At 42.0% G+C, this 21825-nt stretch overlaps 1 protein-coding gene and 1 pseudogene across 2 annotated transcripts in view; both read left to right on the top strand.

Annotated features, from left to right (window-relative positions):
* The window catches only part of MAMDC2 (MAM domain containing 2), a 161422-nt gene that overhangs the window by 36327 nt on the left and 103270 nt on the right, over nt 1-21825 (top strand). The gene's annotated exons all lie outside the window — the stretch shown is intronic.
* LOC142874273 (etoposide-induced protein 2.4 homolog pseudogene) lies at nt 74-6241 on the top strand (annotated as a pseudogene).

Here is a 21825-nt window from a genome sequence, read left to right as displayed (position 1 = left end):
GGAATTGAAAAATACAAGGGATAGAACGGTGTGCATAGGGCAGGCAGGCAAAAGAATCCTCTTTCACCAGGAACAATGTGCTCCCCCAAATGCCCTGTGACTTTACAAACCGAGTGTCAGGGCTGGGAGGGTGAGGGTGAGGACAGTCAGCTCTGGCCCCTCTTCGTAAGCCAGGGTTGCTGAAGGCTCCCCGACAGCTGTCTTTAAAATTGATGGAGGTACTTAGGGGCTGTCTTCCCTAGGCTGTGGATCCTGTTCACCGATTCTGTGGCCAAGGAAAACATTTTATTACATCTCTTCGGAGATAGTGAACCTAGCTTTGGAGTGTAGAACACTTCTGAGATTGCATTAACTTTTCATCCTTTGCAATTGGAAAACTTGCTGCTGCCTCAGGCCTGGACTAGATTGTTTGGGGACGAAGTTTTTTTTTCTAAGTGCTTTTGGATGATTGGTGTTCTTCCAGCTCTGCATGGCGCCTCTCGCCTCTTGAATTCGGATCACTCGCTAGTGGAAGGGTGTTTTCTTTGGGGCTTTAGAGAATGCTTACACTCTTGAGTGGAAACACGAGCGAGTTTCAATAATAAATTGTTCTCTAAAAATAGTCCCTTCAGCCTTTCCCACTAAACTAGGTGTCAAGGCTCAGAGTTAGCAGAGCAGTTTGTTAGCACAGAAGCACCATGGAGCGTTCCCTGGGAGATTGTCTTATATGGCTGTGAGATCCTAGGAAGGCTGAATCCTTAGAATTCTTCACGAGTTAAAGGAGAGAAACCTAAGTGCTGGGACAATTTTTTCTCTTTACTTAAAAAAGACTCGGGCCTCAGGAAGCATTATAGATTAGTAGATGATCTGTTAGCACTATAAAAATTCAGTCATCTTCCTGTGTTTGGGGCCTGGATCAATTCATCCTGGGTTCTGTCACGGTTAGTAGTGGCTCCAGAGTGTGAGGTGGGGAGGGCTCGGTGCTGTATTTTCATGGTCCTTTTGTAAGATCAAAGGATGATAAATTGATCATGTCAAAGAATGAAGGAGTAGCTGATGTGTAATAGAGGTGAAACCTTCCTTCATCCCCTCCTCTTGGCGCTTTAACTGCTCTAACTTGGTGGATGATTCCCATCACAAAGGCTCAAGGTCATGTCCAAAGTTAATCTGGACCAGTGACATCTAATAGCACTTCCTGGGGTGATGGAAATATTGTGTACCTGGGCTGTCCAATAGGGTAGCTGCTGGCCCAATAGGGTGGCTACTGAGCAGTCGAAAAGTGGCTGTGTTTGACTGAGGAACTAAATGTTTAATAGTATTTCATTTTAATTAGTGTAAATGTAAATAGCCACATTTAAATGGTTGTCATCTGGACAGCATAGCTCCATGATGCTTGGAATGAGCACCAGGAATTATGATTTCTGAACTCTGTCTTTATGTCAAATTAAGATGATGGTAATGTCATGTCAGTGCTGTATGCATTTCATGTCCATCTTATGGAATAGATTTAAGTGACACTCACTTCTTTGGTTGTTCTGAGAGGTGCAGGTCATCCAGACCTCCTTATTGGGGTCCATAAACCCGAGATGCCAAGCCGTTCTTTGACTATGATTGGTCCATTTGCAAGAAACAAACCAGAGATTCAGTTCTGGAGAGGCAGGCTGGCACAAAAGCACAGCCAAGCAGCAAAAACTGTGAAATCACAACACTACACCAGATATTCACAAGTAAAAAATCTTCCTTTGTGTGCGTGTATTCCTTGAAACTCAGAACCAGCTCATTAATTTCAGAGACTTCACTTTACCCACATAAAACCCAATCTACTCATTTCTGCTTATAATTTTTATCAGGAAATAGACAAGAACTGTGCTATAGTGCACAGTTTGGGGGATGCACAGTTTGGGGGATCATGACACTTAAGGGCTCATTTGTTGTCACAGAACAGTCTTGTGTACTGGATAGACATCCAAGGTGACTTGTCAGAGCAAACACCATTTAATCTGTGCATCTTACTAACCCTAAATCAGCCTGAAAACTCTCTTCTACCCTCTTTCTCCCCTTTACAGTACTCATGTGTTACCTTAGGCCCCTTCAGTGGCATTTTTCAAAGTGTTTTATGCTGATAATTAAGAAACAGTGGAGAGTTGGCAGGGCAAAAATTTTAAATAAAAGACAGTGGGTAGTCAAGCCTTCTGTCATGCAACCTACCATGTCAGGCCAACAAAAATCCTCATCCCAGAACTTCCAGGTGGCTGAACACATGGAGAGTCCCATAGCATGGCCCACCCAGGGAGGGCATGGAAGCTCCTCCCTTCCCCCATACCTCAACCTGTGCATCTCTTCATCTGTATCTTTTATAATAAACTGGTAAACATGGTGAGAGATTTGGGGGCCTTCTGTCTCTTCTGTGTAGCTGAGAGTGTGTGCGGTGAAGACATGGGTGACAGTGTCAAAACCTCTCTCCAGGACCTTGTCAGGGGAACTGAAGACTCCACTTAGAGTATTTCCGCCATCTTAAAGCTAGATGCTCAAATCCTGCAGAAGAGAGAGGAGCAGCGTGGAAAGGCAAGTAGTGTCCTGGCATGAGGGAGAAAGAACCCAGAGTATAGAGTGAAAGCAAGAGAGTGAGTCCCGTATCGTTAGTAGAATTCTCCAGTGCTGCAGCCCGGAATGGTGGAGTATTCTGGTTCAGTCTCCTCTTATTTCATGGAGCGTTTATTCCTGCGCTTCAGTCAGTAACAGCCCAAGTTGTTGGTGATCCCTCTCTATGTGGAGATGTCTAGTCGTGGCTGGAGCTCTTCCTCACGTTAATTTCTGGTGCTTTTCGGGTGATCCCATTTGTGCTTAGCAAAGTTGTGAATGCCATTTGGTCTCGAGATACAGCTGACCTGGCATTTGAAGTAGCAGGGAGGAAACCTCACCCATTCCATGGTCTCAGCAAAATAATTGCTGACATGCTCTTCAACCTTTGGTTACGGGCTCTTTTCCACATCTAGGGAATGTCTGTGAGTCTCTTTCCCACCCATCTTGTTGGTCAGCTGCTCAGCGTCCCGTGTGTCCCTCCTCTGCTCACTACACGATTTCCAACAGCATTGGTTCAACAAGGGGATGGAAATGCACTGGGGGTTGTCAGGCACAGAAGGACCTGCCCTTACTACTTTGGGTCTGGTTTGCCTTTGCCTTCTCTGACAGCAGGGCAGTCCTCGTACATCATCGGTGGCTGCCTCTTCTCTGTCCTCTTTCCTTCATTCATTATCCACGCCAAAGCAGCAAAGCCCCCTGGCAAGGCGTACCTTTTCAGCTGCCTCTTCTCCCTGCGGCATTCTTAAGCAACAGACTCTTCCACGAGACAGTGTAGGGTAGTCTGCCCTGGGCCGCTCGCCCTCTGCAGAGAAGTTCCCCTCATTGTGTCCCTCTCCCGCCAAACGGAAGGTTGCTGCAGGCCACTGAGTCTCCTGCCACCCAGAGGGCACAGGTGGGACTGGAGGGAGGCCGTGGCAGCTCTGTGCCCTGCTCGCCTCCCCCTGCCAGGGAAGGCAGGACCCACACTGCTGAAGCCCTCTGCGTATTCCCTTTTCTATGAGGAACTGCAAGTTGTCTCTGGTGCACGCAAGGCAGAATCCTCTGACGCCAGTGTGTGGATTTTTAACGCAGCCACACGTCTCCCCGTGGCTGATTTCTAGTATGTGCCATCCCCCCTGCTTACCGTGTTTCCCTAAAAATAAGACAGGGTCTTATATTTATTTTTCCTCAAGAAGACACCCGAGGGCTTATTTTCAGGGGATGTGTTATTTTTTTTTTAAGTACGGTACAACAATCTACATTTATTCAAATGTAGTTAAGTCGTCTTCTTCTGGAAGATCATCATAACTCTCCAAAGCCCAAATTCCAGCCTGAATTTCTTGCGACTCTATTTCCTTTAGAACCGTTGGCCCCAATCTCTCATGTCGAGCAACAGAGCTCTCATGGGGCAGATGAGAAGGGCTGCTCGTCTTCTTTACTGCTCCACGACGAAATGCATGGGTTGTGCAGACACGCTGCGTAGCCACACCCATCACTAGGTCTTATTTTCGGGGTAGGGCTTATATTGCACAAATGCTTAGAAATCCTGCTAGGGCTTATTTTATGGGTAGGTCTTATTTTCGGGGAAACACGGTAGACTGCTTTGGATAGACTGCTTTGTTTTTCTCTCTGAGCCATTTACCTTGCCACCTTTCCTTCCTGCCGCCACCACCCTGGGAGGAAGGAATTTTGTAATTCTAGCTGTTGTATTTTGTGGGTTTGATATTTTTGTTGTTTTTCTGTGAAGCACATGCATTGGATGTGGGAGGTCAAGGAGTTTCTCAGTTGCTCCTGGTCACTCCCGTCACTGTCTTGTTTCGTGTAGCTCAGGCTAAGTTTTGGTCCCTCTTGCTCCACTGCAAAAAGGCACAACAGAGCCAGATGGAGAGCTGAGGGGACGGGACAGGACCAAAGACCTCCCGGCCAGATCTGCTGCATTTTGAGGAGGGAGTTTGTTTCTTCCCCTTGAAGGAGAAAAAGCTTTTTTCACTGGTATATTTAAAGTCCCCCAACTGTAGGGAGGGACAAAGTCCGGACAAGTGCCACCGCAACACAATGCTCAGAGAACCTGAATTTTCCAACCTTGAGGGGGTGGGGATTTACTGTTGGCCACTGCCAGGTCTGTCTGGTATTTCAAAGGAATACTGCGAGTTGCAAATAGGAACTGAAGGCGTAAACTTCTTAAACCCATTAAACCTGTGACTAGTTGGTATTTTCCTCCATTTGCAGAGACTAAATATAGTGGTGAGAGATGTCAAAATACTTGCACAGTTTTAAAAAATAGTGTGAAACACCTGACTTTTTAATATGTCACAATTAATGTGAGCTTCCCCCCCAAAAAAGAACAATTCTCATCCCGGGCCTCACACACTCACATCTCGGGACCTAGAGCAGCTCCAGAATTTTTAAGAGAGAGGGCTAGCCCTCCTTTCCTTAGGAATTCTACCTTCTTAGGAAGTGGGCTGGTTGGATGGCCCAGAGCAAATCCAGCCCACTTCAGATGCCCAGCTCCAGTTGGTCCTTTCTCCTGCAGTGCCATCTGGAAATCCCAGTACCTTGATGTCAGCACAGAGGGACCTTCCAGAGCACAGAGGTCTTCCAGAGTCAGTCTGATCTCCAGTGTCCCCTTAGCTGGTGTGCTTTGTGGTCAAGGTGTGGCGCTGGGTTGCCATCTCTTGGCTTCTGATGTACACCCATTGGTAATAAACCTTGCTTTACTTGGCTCATCCTCCCCCAGCCCTGAGATGCCATAGACGGATGACTATGGGCTCACCCACCCTCCATGGTCAGCAGAACTCCTAAAAGGGTGAATCCCACTTGCATAGGCTGTTGTATACAACACATGGATCTGAGATAATTTTGTGATGCTGGGACTTCTAAGCTCTCAAAGGGCTTATTCAAGGAACAAATTCATGACATTACAAGCTGCTCTGAGACTGACATTATTCTCCTCTCCTACTGAGCAAGCCACCCAGCGGAGTGCCATGAGTATAAACAGCCCTAGAAGGGCAGATGTTATTGTCTTGTTGATGAGCACACATGGTCCTTGAGCGTAAAGTGCGGGTGGTCTGTTGGGGGGGCTATGAATCAAAGCCTAGGGGATTTGTTCTCTGGTCAGCCTTTGCGTGTTATTTGTGAGCACTTCACTAATTGCTTCTGAACTGCACATTTAATGGCTACTTCTGGGTTTTTGACAGGAAAATGGCTACTGTTTACTCTCAGATGTCATAATAAATCTGCCTTTTACAAACCAGAGACCCAGCACGGCCAGGTGAATGGCTAAGTTTTAGAGGACCTCCCCGGGATCCATAGCTCACTGTGCAACCTTGCAGAAGTTATTCAACAGGTGTGCTGGCCCCAGCACAAGCAAAATACACCTGCCCTTTATCTGGCTAAGTGGGAGCGTGTGCAGCTGCAGTCGATTAAAACTCAATGAAAGTTTGTGTGCAAACAGAGCTTCTTGGTGGCTAGATGTTATGTAATTACAAGTGTTATTGCCCAATATCATTCTTACTTACTTTGTATATGTTGAAACATCTTACACTCATCATTCATTTTGTAGGGCAGAGAGTATTTCCCCAGTCTCCTGTTTTTGCTTTAATATGCTATTGGCTATTTTTTTTTTTGAAACAGAGTCTTACTCTGTTGCCCATGCTACAGTGCAATGGTGTCAGCCTAGCTCACAGCAACCTCAAACTCCTGGGATCAAGCAGTCTTTCTACCTCAGCCTCCTGAGTAGCTGGGACCACAGGCAAGCGCCACCATGCCCGGCCAATTTTTTCTATACATTTTTAGTTGTTCAGCTAGTTTCTTTCTATTTTTAGTAGAGACAGGGCCTCTTTCTTGCTCAGTCTGGCCTGGAACTGCTGATCTCAAATGATCCTCCTGCCTTGGCCTCCCAGAGTGCTAGGATTACAGGTGTGAGCCACCGCGCCCGGCCCTGCTATCGTCTATTTTAAATGACCAAAACATTCATAGCTTTTATGACAATTCAAGTAATATAGAATATGGGGTATAAATTACTAATTCCTAGTCTTCCTCTTCTTATCCCATCCCTCTTAAGTAACCAATGTAGTGCACTGCATACATCTTTCTACAATTGTTCTATGTATATGGAAACAGAAATTTTTATTTTTAAAGTTTATGTAAACGTAGATATGCTTTTATATGCTGTAGCAACATATGTATATGTATGCATATATATGTATATATACATTCACTCATACACATGACACATATACTATTTACAAGTCAATATAGAGCTACTGCATTCTTTTTTTTTTTTAAAGAGATGAAGTCTTACTATGTTGCCCAGGCTGGACACAAATTACCTTATTCTTTTTAATAGTTGCCTAACAGTTCATGATATGGACCATCTAATCTAGTTAATCATTTTCCTATTGCTGGATATTTTCTTTTTCTTTTTTTTAACCTTAAGACCCTTTATTAAGAAACAAGGAAGAAAAAAGTGCCTTGTTCTGCAGCGATGTAGCTTTCAGGGGTAGTCGGTTGGGTTGCATGAGTATTTGGGAGTATTGTTTGTTTTCTCGGGCAGTTTCCTAGGTTTCCTTGTGTCATTGCCAGTTTGTGTGAGCTGGCGGCCAACAGCTCTTCCTAAACCGTGTCTTGTGGCCAAATGCAAACTGAACATCGAGGAATGGAAAATATTGCAAGGTTTCTAAATGGTCAGGAAGGTTTTCATTCCAAAACAGGTCTAGCTCCTATTTTGTGAAAAATAGCATGGAAACACCTAATCTTTAAAAGTCCTCATAAATATTTGCATTGCACACAAGGAAGGAAAATGTTTTTTACTTGGCCTTAAATGAAGAGAGATTTGGGGTTCCTGGTCTGATTAGGGGCCCTGACTCAAGCATTCTTAGAACATAACACTTCCACAGTAGACCGTTAGCTCACTGAAACAGGCCTCGATGTGTCTTTGTTTTATGCCTGGCAGAGGCACTCAATAAATGTTTGTTGAACCAAATGGATTTACATTGAGACAAAAATTACCTTCTATTTTCTTTGAGAGTGTGGCTGAAGAGGGACTCTCAGATGTTTGTTTGATGCAAAGGAGAAAGTTTGGTGACACAGAGAAGGGGACAGGCAGGCCAGGAGTGTGATCTAATTTGGGAGTAGGAGGAGACCTGGGAAATGAGGTCATGTGGTTTGGTCTAGTGATAGATACAAAGTCAGATCTTGAGGATGTTTATCTTGGATTTGAGAGCAATGGAAAGCCACAGAACCTTTCTGGAGGGGTAGGGAACGACCAAATCAGTGAGTTGAGAACAGGCGTGGGCTTTTCCTGTGTCATTGTGATTGGTGACTGGGGAGGGACTGTCCTCTCCTGCCCCTTGCGTGGGATGAGTTTGTTACACCTTATTTTTTATACCTTCTTCCACCAGGTTTCCGTGCACCAAAGCATGTTCAGAACAATAGCCACAAACCTCCAATGTTTCATATTGTGAGTTTGTCTGTACTACAGTTTTTGTGTGTGTATACACACCATGCATTATTTCCACAGATCAACCAACCCAAACAAAATTGGGAGATAATTTAAAAACCCGTTAAAAAACCATTAAAAACCATGAAACTTCCTTACTAGTCCTCAGTCCTCCTGAGTCTCTTGCTGGCTCCAAGATTTTAACCAGTGTCCCAAAGACTATAAAATCTATGGATAGATTCAGCAAATTGAAGGCCCTGCATTCATCCTATGAGCTAGCCCCAGGCCTGATCCACCAAGAGGAAGAAGTTTCAGGAGAATCATCTTTTTTTTTGGAGGCTCCTTGAGGCCCATATTTCCTCCCAGGAATATCCAAGGAGGCTAACCAATTAAAACTGATTCACCCAGCCGGGCGCTGTGGCTCACGCCTGTAATCCTAGCTCTTGGGAGGCTGAGGCGGGCAGATTGCTCAAGGTCAGGAGTTCAAAACCAGCCTGAGCAAGAGCGAGACCCCGTCTCTACTATAAATAGAAAGAAATTAATTGGCCAACTGATATATATATAAAAAAAAAAATTAGCCGGGCATGGTGATGCATGCCTGTAGTCCCAGCTACTCGGGAGGCTGAGGCAGAAGGATCACTCAAGCCCAGGAGTGTGAGGTTGCTGTGAGCTAGGCTGATGCCACGGCACTCACTCTAGCCTGGACAACAAAGTGAGACTCTGTCTCAAAAAAAAAAAAAAAAAAAAAAAAAAAACTGATTCACCTGATACTTTTACCTATCACCTACTATGCCTGTGCCAGTTGTTCTTACCTGTGATAATCTCATTTCCAGTCAAAATAAAAGATATCTTGGCCGGGCACAGTGGCTCATGCCTGTAATCCTAGCACTCTGAGAGGCCGAGGCAGGAGGATTGCTTAAGCTCAGAAGTTTAAGACCAGACTGAGCCAGAGTGAGACCCCATCTCTACTACAAATTAAAAAATTAGACTGGCATTGTGATATGTGTTTGTCGCTCCCAGCCTCGGGAGGCTGAGGCAGGAGGATTGCTTGAACCCAGGAGTTTGAGGTTGCTGTGAGCTAGGCTGATGCCACGGCACTCTAGCGCAGGCAACAGAGTGAGACTCTGTCTTAAATAAATAAATAAATGATATCTAACCTGAACATACCAGATTTTCACAGCTCTAGTGAGGTCCATGAGATGGATATGGCTTAAACCTATGGGACAAGGAAAATGCAAAGAGAAAGAGCATGTGCTTACAGGACTTTCCATCCTGCCTCTTGATACAGACCATGAAGAGTTAAGATATAAAGAACGTGGAATAATAATAGCTACTTCAAATGATTGTTGGAAAGCTCCAATAAAATGGTGTGGGTAGCAGCTCTATGTAAACTGCAGAAAGCTCTATGAACTATATAGTTGTTAATTGTTCTGGAAAGAAAAATTCACTAGGTAAAATTTTTTCTAAAAAAAAAGGTGTCTTCAAAAGGCAAACTTCAATCTACTGTATGTAGTCTACTGTAATTTTCCCATGGAAGTAAGTCTATAAGTCAGATATTAGAATAGTGGGGCAAAAGTATGAGATCTCTTCTAATGTCATTGTTTTCGTTTTTATGTTTTTACCTCAGTTATTTCTGATTTGGAGTGTGTCTCCTAACCTCTGCAAGGATATAGGAGTATATTTTTTTTCTTTACATACATCCCCTGTCTTTTAATAGAAGAATCCAAAGGAGCAGCTGGGCTTCTTTTTATCTGAAAGGAAAGTCAAGAGCTCTTGCAGCCTTGTGTCTGGAGAGAGAGCCTGCTACAAGCAACTTAGCCCAGGTTTGGGTCTGTATCTGGCAGAATTGCTGTTGGAGGGCTGGTTAGAAAATGGTGCCAACCATGGAAGTTACTTTTCTTTCCAGAGAGGCAATCCCCTGTTCTGTCTGACCTGCAGGCTTAAGAAGCAATTTCCTCTACCTGGTTCACTCTTGGCACATGATGCAATGCCACCTGCAAACCAGAACTTTCTAATAAATGCCTCTTTTCCCCCACCACTACCCAAAAGGAATGTTAAAAATGTAAAAAATAAAATTTTAAGATATAATAGGAATACTTTTCTGTAAAACATTAACTATCAGTGCAATTTCAAAGTCTTAGCTCTTAGCATCTTCTGCTAAAGATTGAATTAGCGTAAATGAAACATAGGACATTTTATTTTGTAAGTAAAATCAGAATACAGCATAGCCAATCTGACCAACTTTTGAAAGCTGTGGAAGTGAGCCTGGCCACTATTGTCTTTTCCCAGGAATAGGAACAATTGTCACATAAGAATGGCTGTTTGTCCACTGTTGCCCTCCCCTCTCTCTTTGTATTTATGTTGTACCATTGGTGGTTTACCAGTACTGTAATAATTCAACATTTTCATTTTACAGTGTCTATGTATGGGATTCTCATTTTAGTTTTACAATGTTATATTTGTTGTGGACTGAATTTTTGGAAAATAGTTCACATTTCAGTTGGCTTTTTAAAGTATCGCTTATTCTATAACCAAAGCAATAAAGGGCTCCATAGTTCTGTGAAAATTCTTTTGCATGGATATAAAAGTCTCCTAAGGCAAAGCAAGTCCTGTCCGATCAATCGCTCGCGACAGTCTCTGCTATTTAAGAGCAGTAATGATCACATGCCAGAGGGAGTTGTAGCTGACAGCGAGGATGGTACTTCGCACTGGAAGAAGCCAGAGAGCTCCAGGTCAGGCCTGGCATTCCATTCCCTTGGCTGCTTTCCTCCTTCCTCGCTTACCTTGGTTTTCTCTTTCTTATACCCCTTGTCACAAGCCAAAGCATGGCCTATCAGTGGCCCAAGGAGAAAAGCAAAATGACTGCCCTGTAGTACCTCAAGTTTGTATTTATTAATGTGGGTTTGATTAGCTATTGTCATCAAGGAGATTCATTAGCCAGACACAATTAAAATGTGAAAGTCACACAGAGCAGCATGTTGCTTCCATCTCAGTAAAGATGGGCATGTTCTGGCCTTGCCACTGATTAGCTGGGAGATATTAGAACAGTCGAGAGAGGGCGTTGGACTCAGTGACTTCTCAAGTCTTTTCTAATGTTACTATGTTGTCATGTCAAAGAGACCATACATAGAAACCCAGCTCAGTATCACCTATATCTCCTTTAATGTATTAGCTCTTTGGCTTCAAACTACCAGTGGAACCTGCTTCCTATTTTCTGGTACTTCTCCATTTATATACCGGAAGGCTGGTTTTCATGAGATTGGGGGGGGGGGGTTCATCACCTCTAAATCTCTCACCCAGGTCTTCCATGTCCCCCAGGTCCAGGAATGACATCCCCACCTCCTAGTTAGTGACCTACTGATGTTGTGCCTTGACCATAGTCTTTCACTTGAAGAGTTGCTACCCACACAGCTCTCACTCAAGGTGACCTGACTTCCGATTGCTAGAAAAGAGTAAATGATGCCCTGAATGTCTGTTTCGTTTGCAAAGGAAACTCCAGGGCCTAGAACAGTACCTATACCAAGTAGATGCTCAACAAATATTATTGGATAAAGTCAGAGCAAGTACCACGTCCTCATGTCCTGGGCTCTACATAGTTACAGTTACACATTGGGCAAGTGGGTGTCCCCAGGGGTCCTCTTCTCTTCTCCCACCCTACCCCTTGCCCAACCTTTGTTTATAAGTTTTTTCTTCTCTTCCTTCTGCCTGATTCCTTTCCTAGGTTAATTCTATATAAATCTGCTAGTGACTTGGTTAATAATCTAAATGTCATATTTTCAATTCTGTGAATACACAATTTGGAATAAGTATGTCTTTTTTTTCAATTATTGTTATGATTCACTGACACCATAAGGCAAATATGGCCAGAGAATTTTGTCTTTGCACTCAAAAGACTTTAGGCTCTATCAGTGAGGAATCAGCTGAAGGCAATTTTTCTCCACTGGTAATAAATAGTACTTGATCAGGGGGGAAAATGTCTGGCAACAGATGTCTGCATGAAGATCAAACGCAGGGATTTTTTGTTTTATCATGGACTTTACTATATCTGCAGTTATAGTAATAGGGAAAATTAAACTTGCTTTAATATAGAATTTCATTACATTTAGTAAATACATAATTTGCTATATCACACTTCCTTTAATCTACAAATATAAGTACCCCAAATGGATAATGAGAAATCAAAGGTGAACATGAACACATTAAAACTGTACTGCAGGGATCCTGTAAGGTCAGTCTTGGGATAAACTTCTGTTCCCAAATTAGGTGGGATAAGACTTTTGGAAAACATTATCTGAAGATAATACTCGCCCCCCCAAATACCATGATCACTAAAGATCCTTTTACCAGGGACATAGACATCATCCCTAGGGCTTTAAGACAGACCCTCCAGTGGAATATTGAAACTGGTTCCCCTATGCTTCCAGGACCAAGTTCATTCCATCAAGGCGCGGTGCCAGTTGGGAAGTCTGGGGCTTAAAGGATGAAATTCTTCATTTCTTAGGGTCTTAGCTTTGTCAAAACACCTCTCGCCCAGGGAGCTATCCAAGGTGCTGTCTGAAACTCCCTGTTATCCGGTAGGTCTGAATCTTTTGTCCCAGTGTTGACATATATTTCTGCCTATCTTGAGCCTCACCCTCCTGACTGTGTCTAATTCTGAAACCATCTGTGTTTCCCAAACTGGATCCTACCAAACCTCTACTTGCTTCCAAATCCTGAGATGTGTTCAGACACATTCGTAACTTGCCCTCAGCTAACCCTTTGCCTGCCTCTTACCTTGACTCTGCCTAGTCTGACTTAACTGTTGCCTCTCCTAAGATTGATCACCCCGTTCCCCATATGGTTTTTGTGTATCTGTAGCACATGTAAGCAAAGTGATAGAAATCAGAAGTTAATAAAAAAGAGAAATTAAGCCTCAAGATATAAATGACTCTTAATTTTTGTATTAATATAAATTGCCTAAGTTATGTACTATTGAAAAAATAGTTTTCTAATGAGAAAACTCCCAGTTATACAGAAACTAGGAGGAAAACTAGAAAAATAGTTTTCATTTTCAGTTTATCTTTCAGCATGTTTTTATAAAGCAAATTAAGTATTCAGCTACTGTTGACAAGATCAATATTATTGTTTACCTGAAATAAAGCAAAGGAAATTGTTTTGACTATAATGATGGACAACTCATTCAAGAAATCGGTGCTAAAATCTATTTTTAAGACATTTTTAAGAGATATGGAACATTTAAAATTTGCATAAGTGTCAGAACTTGCCTTGAAGTTGACACATTTTTAATATAATTATAATAATTTATGTTTCCATAAAATGCCTCTGTGTACTCTCATAAAAATTATTCCTGCATCTGATTTCCACTGCAATATGTGTGTTGTCATATCTATAAGGAAAGCAAATCCGTGTTACTTTAGAATACTGTGGATACCCATCAGGTGTTGTGCAGTTGATTGTGCAACAAGTGCCTTCTGTTTTCTCAGCTTCTTCTACACAGTCTTGAGAAAGAAAAACAAAACTTTCCAGCACACTACCCTCTGTTTGCTAGCTATGAAGAGGTCGCCTGCATTGAACATTGCCGGTGGTGTTTGTATTGGCATTTAAGGCAGAGCTAATGATGAGCTAGAGTCATTCACACTCCTTTTCCCAGCCTCTTGTGTGACCAGTGACCCACATCTCTAAGACAGTTCTCAGGATTGGGGATGCAGAGAATAACCATTAACAATTTTTTATGTCTGCAGAAAGCTATTCATAATAAACCCTCCAGGGACTGAGTTCTTGACCTTGGCTTCTGACCAACTCCTAACGTAGAGCAGAAAATATGAACCAAGCACCGCATTCTTACGGGCCCCAGCTGCGCTTTGATTCACTTTGGACGTCAATATAAACAGAACTGGAAAAGTCAAAATAATCTATTTTAACAGTGGAACCCATTCTTCCAATAAAACCCTATAAGAAAGCCTGGAATATAACGTGGATAAGAGGAGAGCTAGTGCCTTGGAATGGGAGTCTGGACTGGGGACCTCGATCCATTGCATGGGCCACTGCAGGGCTTCATTGTTCTGTCTGAGAACTACTGACTGTCTATTTCCTTTCCTTTCCTTTCCAGATGGGAAACAGGCTTGGAGTGGTTAACTCACTGTTCCAGCCCTCACAGCTAAATAGGCACAAAGTTGAGTCAAGAAATTGGCCTGGCCACCTTTCTGTTCCATTCACCACCTCTGCCTCTCTATTTTTTTCTTTTTTTTTATTTCAGCATATTATAGGGGTACAAATTTTAAGGTTTCAAATAATGCCCTTTCTCCTCCTCCCCCCACAAGTCTGAGTTTCCAGCGTGACCATCCCCCAGATGGTGCACATCTCACTCATTATGTACTGTATACACCCGCCCCCTCCCCCTCCCACCTGCCCAATACCCTATTACTATAGTTCCTATGTGTCCTCTTAGGTGCTGCTCAGTTAATACCAGTTTGCTGGTGAGTATATGTGGTGCTTGTTTTTCCATTCTTGGGATACTTCACTTAGTAGTATGGGTTCCAGCTCTAACCTGAAAAATACGAGATCTGCCTCTCTATTTTCCGTGTTTCCCCGTGGTGGAAACCAGCACATCCTGCACTTACTCAGACTTCTGTATTGACGGGGTTCTTTTTGTCCTCAAGTTAAAAAAAAATGCTCTAATTCAAATTAGCTTAAATTAAAGAAGGACTTTACAACTAATGTAAAAGTTCAGGGATATCTGGTGTCAGGTGCACCTGGGAGCTCACAGGTGACATCCAGTTCAGTCTCCCTCCCTTCATATCACTCAGCTCTGCTTCCGCTGTGCAGGCATCCTTTTCAGGGAACCTTCTTCGTGGACGCCAGCAGATGGAAGCATCCAGCGTTCTTATAGATGATAGTCCTTACAAAAAGAAAATTTCTCTTTCCTAATAATGCTAAGAAAATTCTCATAATTGAGCCCCATTTACCTGAGTTAGTTCATGCACTTATCTCTGCACCAATCCCTGTGGCAAAGGGTTTGAGTGATCTGATGGGTCGAGCCTGGGTCATGGGGCCATCCCTGGAATGGGTGTGGGGAGTTGGGGTCAGCCCCACTCAAATCATGTGGACTGAAAATAAGGAAGGGCAGGTTTCCCAAAGAAAAACCAGGGTAATGAATTGTGGGAGGATTGGTTCTGGGAAAGCAAAAACAACATACATCTGCTGCAACGTCCTTAACTCTTAGTTGGCTTCCAAGGCTGATACTTAGAAACAGGGGAGACGGCTCACTGCAGAGCTGCCTGCGCTGTTGCTCCTTCTATAGTACCCTGAACTCTTCTCCAATCTTCAATTTTATTATTGCTCACTTAGGGATTATTTAGAAATTTCTTGATTTTTTTTTAAAACATAGCCTAAGTTTTTGGAGGCAGTCGGTAGAAATGTCCAGAAGGCTTGATACATTTGAGAATGTTTGGTTGGGAGAGAATAAAACAAGATCAGACAACTTCCAGAAAAGTCTCCAAACAGGATATAGTGCTGACAACTCTAAACCTCCCTGCCCTTCTCCGTCCTGTTTCATTTGCCCCTGGGCTCCTCCAGACAAGCCAAGCAGGGCTCTTAACTGGGTGTTCTCAGGTGTGCACTCTCGGGCATGTTCTGGGAGGAAAGGGCTACCTTTTAAATTTCCTAGGTGAAGAAATAATAACAACAGTGGTAGAAAGGCAAGGTTGCTTCAGGACTTCATGGTGTTAATCCTGTAGTTTTGCAGCAAGATTCTAACTTTGGCTTCAACTAGAGGTATTTTAGGAGGCTGGCTGATGGAAACATGGAACTAGGAGTCTAGATTCTTGTCTCAATTCTGCATCATCTAGTTGACTTTGATCAAGTTTCTTACCCTCTCTGAGCCTTAGTTTCTAAGTCTTGGAAAGGAAAGGTTGAAAATATAATGATAACTAACTTTCATATAAATTAGGAGAGTGTGGCATGCAGACCATGGTGGCTCATGAGATTATTTCGGGTGGTACATGGCCATATTTTTCTATTTTAATAATTATGCATGTATTTTTAAACATACTAGATTGACCGGCACAACAACTCCCACATTTTGTGGATAATATGCTAAAGAACTAGCTAAAATAAATGCTATATTTTTCCAAGATGAGTACAGTTAAAGAAAACCATTAAGTAATATCAGTACCATGGGTGCACAGATATGGCAAAACCACAAAGGTGGCATATGAATGCTAGAATTTGAGGAAACTCTGGTATACCTGACTTCAGTATAAATATTTTGATAAAATAGTGTTACAATGATTTGACAGATGTTAAATTTGAGACCATGCTGTATTGTGAACCTATGCTACCCACTGTGCATAATTCTTATGCATGATATCATTGGATTTTTCACAAATATCCTTGTGAAGTGTATATTTCTAATATTTCTAATTTCTAATTTCTAAACCCATGCTCTTTCCACCAGTCACACTGTAACCCCAGGACTCATGGCTAACAGGCAGGTAAAATCAGGACAGGAGCTTCTGACTCCACATCCTGGGTGTTTTTTCTCTAAAATTCACAGAGCTTCAAATTTCAGAGGTGCCTTCTGATATCCTTCCCAGTCTAGACAGGGCTGGACACACGTACAGGCAGAATTTGAAGCTCCCTACTTTGTCTGATTCTGCAAATACTCCCTACCCCTTATCATATCAATTATTCTAGCTCTAATTTTATACCTATTTGAATTTTTTGCATCTTCAAATTTGCTTTTGTGCTCTATAAGCTGGGGTTGCTATTGAGTTTACACCCTAGTAGGGAGTAGCTAAGAGCTGTCAGAAAAATCTAGGAAATTATAAATAGGCTCAGAGTGAATAAAGAATATGTGGGAAGAAGGGTAGGGGCCATGGGGGAAAAGGAAAAAGTGAAAAAAATGCAGTGGTGAGGAAAGAAGGTTGACTAAAAAGTTGAGAAGATACAAAATACAAACTCAATATGATTTGATAATTTTATTTCAGGCTACCTCTGGGTCCAAATAAATCTTAGGAACTGTTGGTACAATGACTCAATTGTACCTTTCTTATAGGACTCCAGTGATGACTTATAAAGATAAACATTTGGTGATTAGCACATGACTTGGCCCATAAAAAGCCCTCCTGTATATGGTAGCTATTTTATTTATAAGGATAATCATGTGTGTTGTTGAACATGATCCTTTTCCTTAGCTGAATATGTCTTATGTTCATGGAAATATAAGCTATTTTCAAAACTCATTAAGTTCTGCATTTAAAATATCATATATCAAAGGTCAATGATGAACTGGAGGACATCACAACATGTATGACAGATATCAGGTTTATTTCCTTAATACAAAAAAAAAAAACTTCTGTAAATCAACAGTGAAAGAACAGCAACTCAATAGAAAAAAAGATGGGCCAACGATATCACACAAAAGAATTATCAATGGCTTTTAAACGTGTAACAAGATGCTCAGCTTTATTTATAATGAGAGAAATTCAAATTACAATAGCAATGAGATGCTATCTTTTTATCTAGCAAATGAAGAACCATCAAAAAGTTCAGTAACACACACTGGATTGACAAGGGTGGGGAAAATGCTTTCATATATTGCTACTAGACACATAAATTGGTACAACTTCAGGAAGGAAAATTTGGCAACATTTAACAAAAGTATAAATGCACATTCCCTTTAACCCAGCAGTTCCCTTTCTTGGATATTTTCCCATGACTATACTCAGAAATGTGTACTTAGGTATAAGGAGACCTCTTACCACATTGCTTTTAATAGCTAAAGACTGGAGGAAATATTCATTACCAGAGCACCAGTTAATTCATCTGGGGTACATCTATACAATGGAAAGCTACGCAGCAGTTAAAAATGTCACACAGCTTTAGATAGATAGACAATCTCCAGGATATATTAAGAGGAAAAAAAGCATGACACAGAATAGCATATAGTATGTCAACCACCTGTATAAAAATTAAAAGGTTCTATGTAAATCTATGTTTGCATATGGATTAAAACATCTCTCAAAGGCTATCCCAGAAGCAAAGGTAAGAGAGAGGCCCACCTTCATTCTCTTGTCTCTTTGAATTATATGCCAGTCTGTATTGCTTATTTAAAATAATAATAGGCCGGGCGCGGTGGCTCACGCCTGTAATCCTAGCTCTTGGGAGGCCGAGGCGGGCGGATTGCTCAAGGTCAGGAGTTCAAAACCAGCCTGAGCAAGAGCAAGACCCCGTCTCTACTATAAATAGAAAGAAATTAATTGGCCAACTGATATATATATAAAAAATGAGCTGGGCATGGTGGCGCATGCCTGTAGTCTCAACTACTCGGGAGGCTGAGGCAGGAGGATCGCTTAAGCCCAGGAGTTTGAGGTTGCTGTGAGCTAGACTGACGCCACGGCACTCACTCTAGCCTGGACAACAAAGCGAGACTCTGTCTCAAAAAATAAAAATAAAAAAAAAAATAATAATAACTATTGAGTACACATGGAGAGTGTGGGCCTGGAGCCCAGAGAGACATCACCTGTGGCTGAATGCCACCCTTTCCCTTGCTCAGCTGGGCCCACTGCTGTGCTGGAGCCAGGCACAGATTGGCAAGAGTCAGGCATGTGCGGAACCTTCAGGAAGGCCTAATCACAGGACAGTTAGAAAGGAGAGGAAAAAGGCACCACAGGCTCAGCCCATTTAATAATCCAGGAGGGTCCACTATGACCCTCGAATCTAAAATTTTCTTTTCATAGAAAAAGAATTGGCCTGGAACCTAGGGTTGCAGGATGTCCTGTCAAATCTGAATTTCAGACAAAAAACAAATAATTTTTTTTTTAGTATGAGTATGTCCCAGGCAATATTTGGAAAATACTTAGATATTTTTAATTGCTTAATCTAGCAGTCTGAGCGGGATCCAGAACCCAGCTGCTCTTTAGGCAGCGTCCATTCTCTGAGCCAGGCTGTCCTGATCTGTGAAATGAAGGGTGATAACTGTCCGACTCTATCATGGCGTTGCTGTGAGGCTTAAACATGCCCAGTGCCCTGCGCATAGTTACATGCTCTAAAATTGTCCGAAATAAAGACGGTTGCTATCAGTGTTATTGTCATCCAAGCCCTGGTCTCCATGGCAAAAAACTCATTGAACTACTGCCTTGTTTTCTTCCAACTTCACTGTGATTTCTTGTAAGCCTTAGGCACATTGTCACACATCTTGTGACACAACTTGTCATACTTAAGGCGTGTTCCTAAGACATATCAACAAGGACTTCATTTTCAGTGTGTTTGGTTCTTGGGCTTAGATTTATGGCCTTTATTTTAAACCATCTTTACCTTAGGTGAATGACTGGCAGGATATACTGCTTGATTCACTCAGTATATCTTTATTGAACACCTATTATGTGCCAGGCATGGACCGTAAAGGGCTGAGTGAAATAGACCCGAACCCTTTCATCACTGAATGTATGGTCTGGCGGAGGTCCAGCCGTGTTAGAACCAGAGGAGGAAAGTAAACAGATAAGAAGAGTGCCTCTCCAGCCTGGCTTGACTTTAGAGTCACCTGGGGAGGTGTGTAGGCTGCAGGGCAAGCCAGGGCCTCCCTCGGTGGTTCCAGAGTGCAGCCGAGGTTGAGAACTGCTGGATTGGAAGGAGCATAGAGCATGTTGACTCTTGACTTCAATAAAGACTGTTTTGCAAGTGAGGACTTCTCAGCCAACATGAATGTGGTTACTTACATAGCCATGTACAGAAAAATTGGCGTAATAGACTAAACACCCGGCAAACTGGGCAAAACAGATGGAAGGAAGGAGCAGGAGTTGGGTTTGGAGCAGGCTGGGCGTGGTATCCAATGGCCATATTTGAGAAGACTTCAGACTGGCTAAGTCAGGAGTTCCAAGCCCTCCCTGGGTTCAGACAACTAGCTTTAGGGGCCCCTGTAAAAGAGGTTGGCTGAGAGGGAACAGACTTTGCAGGCAAAATGGCCCTGGACAACAAATGACTCCGTAGAACCATTCATCCCACCTGGCGATCACAGCCACTCTTCTTTGTTTTTGTTAATAAATGGACTTCTGTGTTCAATTATGTTTCAGGGAAAAAAAGGTTTTAAAGTCACTTCCTAATCTAGATCAGATGGCTCATTTTGCAGATATTGTGGGGTTTACTGTCATTTAAACTCTTCTTTCTGTTATTATGTTCCCACCATGTAAGTCATATCTTCTCTGTAATGTAACAAAATGAAATGTGTTTACCGCTGCAGCTATATTTTCTTTTAAAGTGGAATATTCTTATTCCTACCTGCTTTTATCTTTTATAATAGGCGTAAAATGCAGACCTTGAAGAAAGTGCAAATAAAAGTAAATATATGTACATCGATATATGTGTGTATTTATATGTATATATATATTCAGAGTTATTTATTTACCTGTATGATGATGAAATTTTCATAGGCACTCCTATTTTCTTCTGGTTTGAATGAAGCTGAAATGCATATAACTCCTTTTGTTTCACAGAATTGCCTTGCATAATGCATGAGAAAAAATATTCAGCTATGCTCTGGCAAGGTAGGGAGTTAGAGTCTCTTGTCTTATGAATGAACACATATTTCAAAGAAGAAAAATACTTTTTTCCCACCAGGTACATTTGGGGAACTCACAGAGTGAATTCAGTTACCCATTGTCCTCTGATGATGTCACCACCATCCACATTTCTTTTTAATAGAGAGACATTTCTATGTTTCTAAGGAATATCTTTTCCACCTGACAAGTAATGTAATGTCAAATGTGTTCTGAGGACTGATCTCTGATAGAACAAACACTATCAAGGTAATGCAGCCATTTCTTATATTTTCATACTTTGTTAAATAGTGTGTAAAGTGAAACTCCTTTTCCAACTATGCCGTGACCTTTCATTGTGGGTTCATCACTTGGTTTTCTGTTGGGGGTTGCTAAGGTAAACTTCTCTTCTAACACTGCCACTTGGGCCAGCAGGGTTTAAAGCTACACCCTTCCCAGACCCTATGACAAAGGGTGGAACAAACATCTGTGGTTGTGGTTTCAAATGTTGGTAGATTGTTTACACTGGAGATTGCCTCCTGGCATTTGCTTTGCTTTTGCCAGGCTTAAAAAGCTTTGTAATCTTTTAAGACTACTTTTGCAGTGTTAGCTTTGATATAAGAATAATTTCCCCGTTGTCAGGGAGAACCAAAATGGCGTTGGAGACGGCTAAGCAATGCTGACCTCATCACTTCTCAATGTATTGCTGATTTCTGCACTTTGGAACTCCTTGAAACTTGAGGCTGATAAAACTATGGCTCCCTTTAATTTAGAAATGTCACACAATGAAAGATTTTCTGAATGCTTCCCACAAACTCTGCATTCCAGAAAGGCAAAAGAATTGTGCATTTCAACAACCCCTTGTGTATCTTGACATAGTGAGAATTTATGTTTCAGAAAATACTAACAGTGGGAGCATATGTGAAAATAATAAGTGTGGTGTGAGTTGCCAATGAATTTACAGCTCTCATTAAATATCAGATTTCCTATAATAACAGTAAATTTAGTAATTAATATGAAATTCAAACTTAATAAGAAATGTCCATAATAAGAGTTTTAATGGGGCTTTATATATAAAATAATAAAACAGCCTATCATCAGGAAAGAGTTTACTCATTTATTTAAAAATATAGAGAGCACCTACTAGAAGGCAAACAGATATGGTATGTACCCTTATATGCTTAAAATCCTTGTGAGGAACACTGACAAGTAATCAGACAAAATGAAAATTAAAATTATACTGCTATCAAAAGAGCACTTGGAAGAGACATCTAACCATATTTGGAGGTGGAGGTTAGCAAAGGCTGCCTT

Source organism: Microcebus murinus, chromosome 12 (assembly GCF_040939455.1).
Source record: "Microcebus murinus isolate Inina chromosome 12, M.murinus_Inina_mat1.0, whole genome shotgun sequence".
NCBI lineage: Eukaryota > Metazoa > Chordata > Mammalia > Primates > Cheirogaleidae > Microcebus > Microcebus murinus.
The sequence above is the reverse complement of the archived record's forward strand: the minus strand, read 5'-3'. Positions and strand labels throughout refer to the sequence as shown.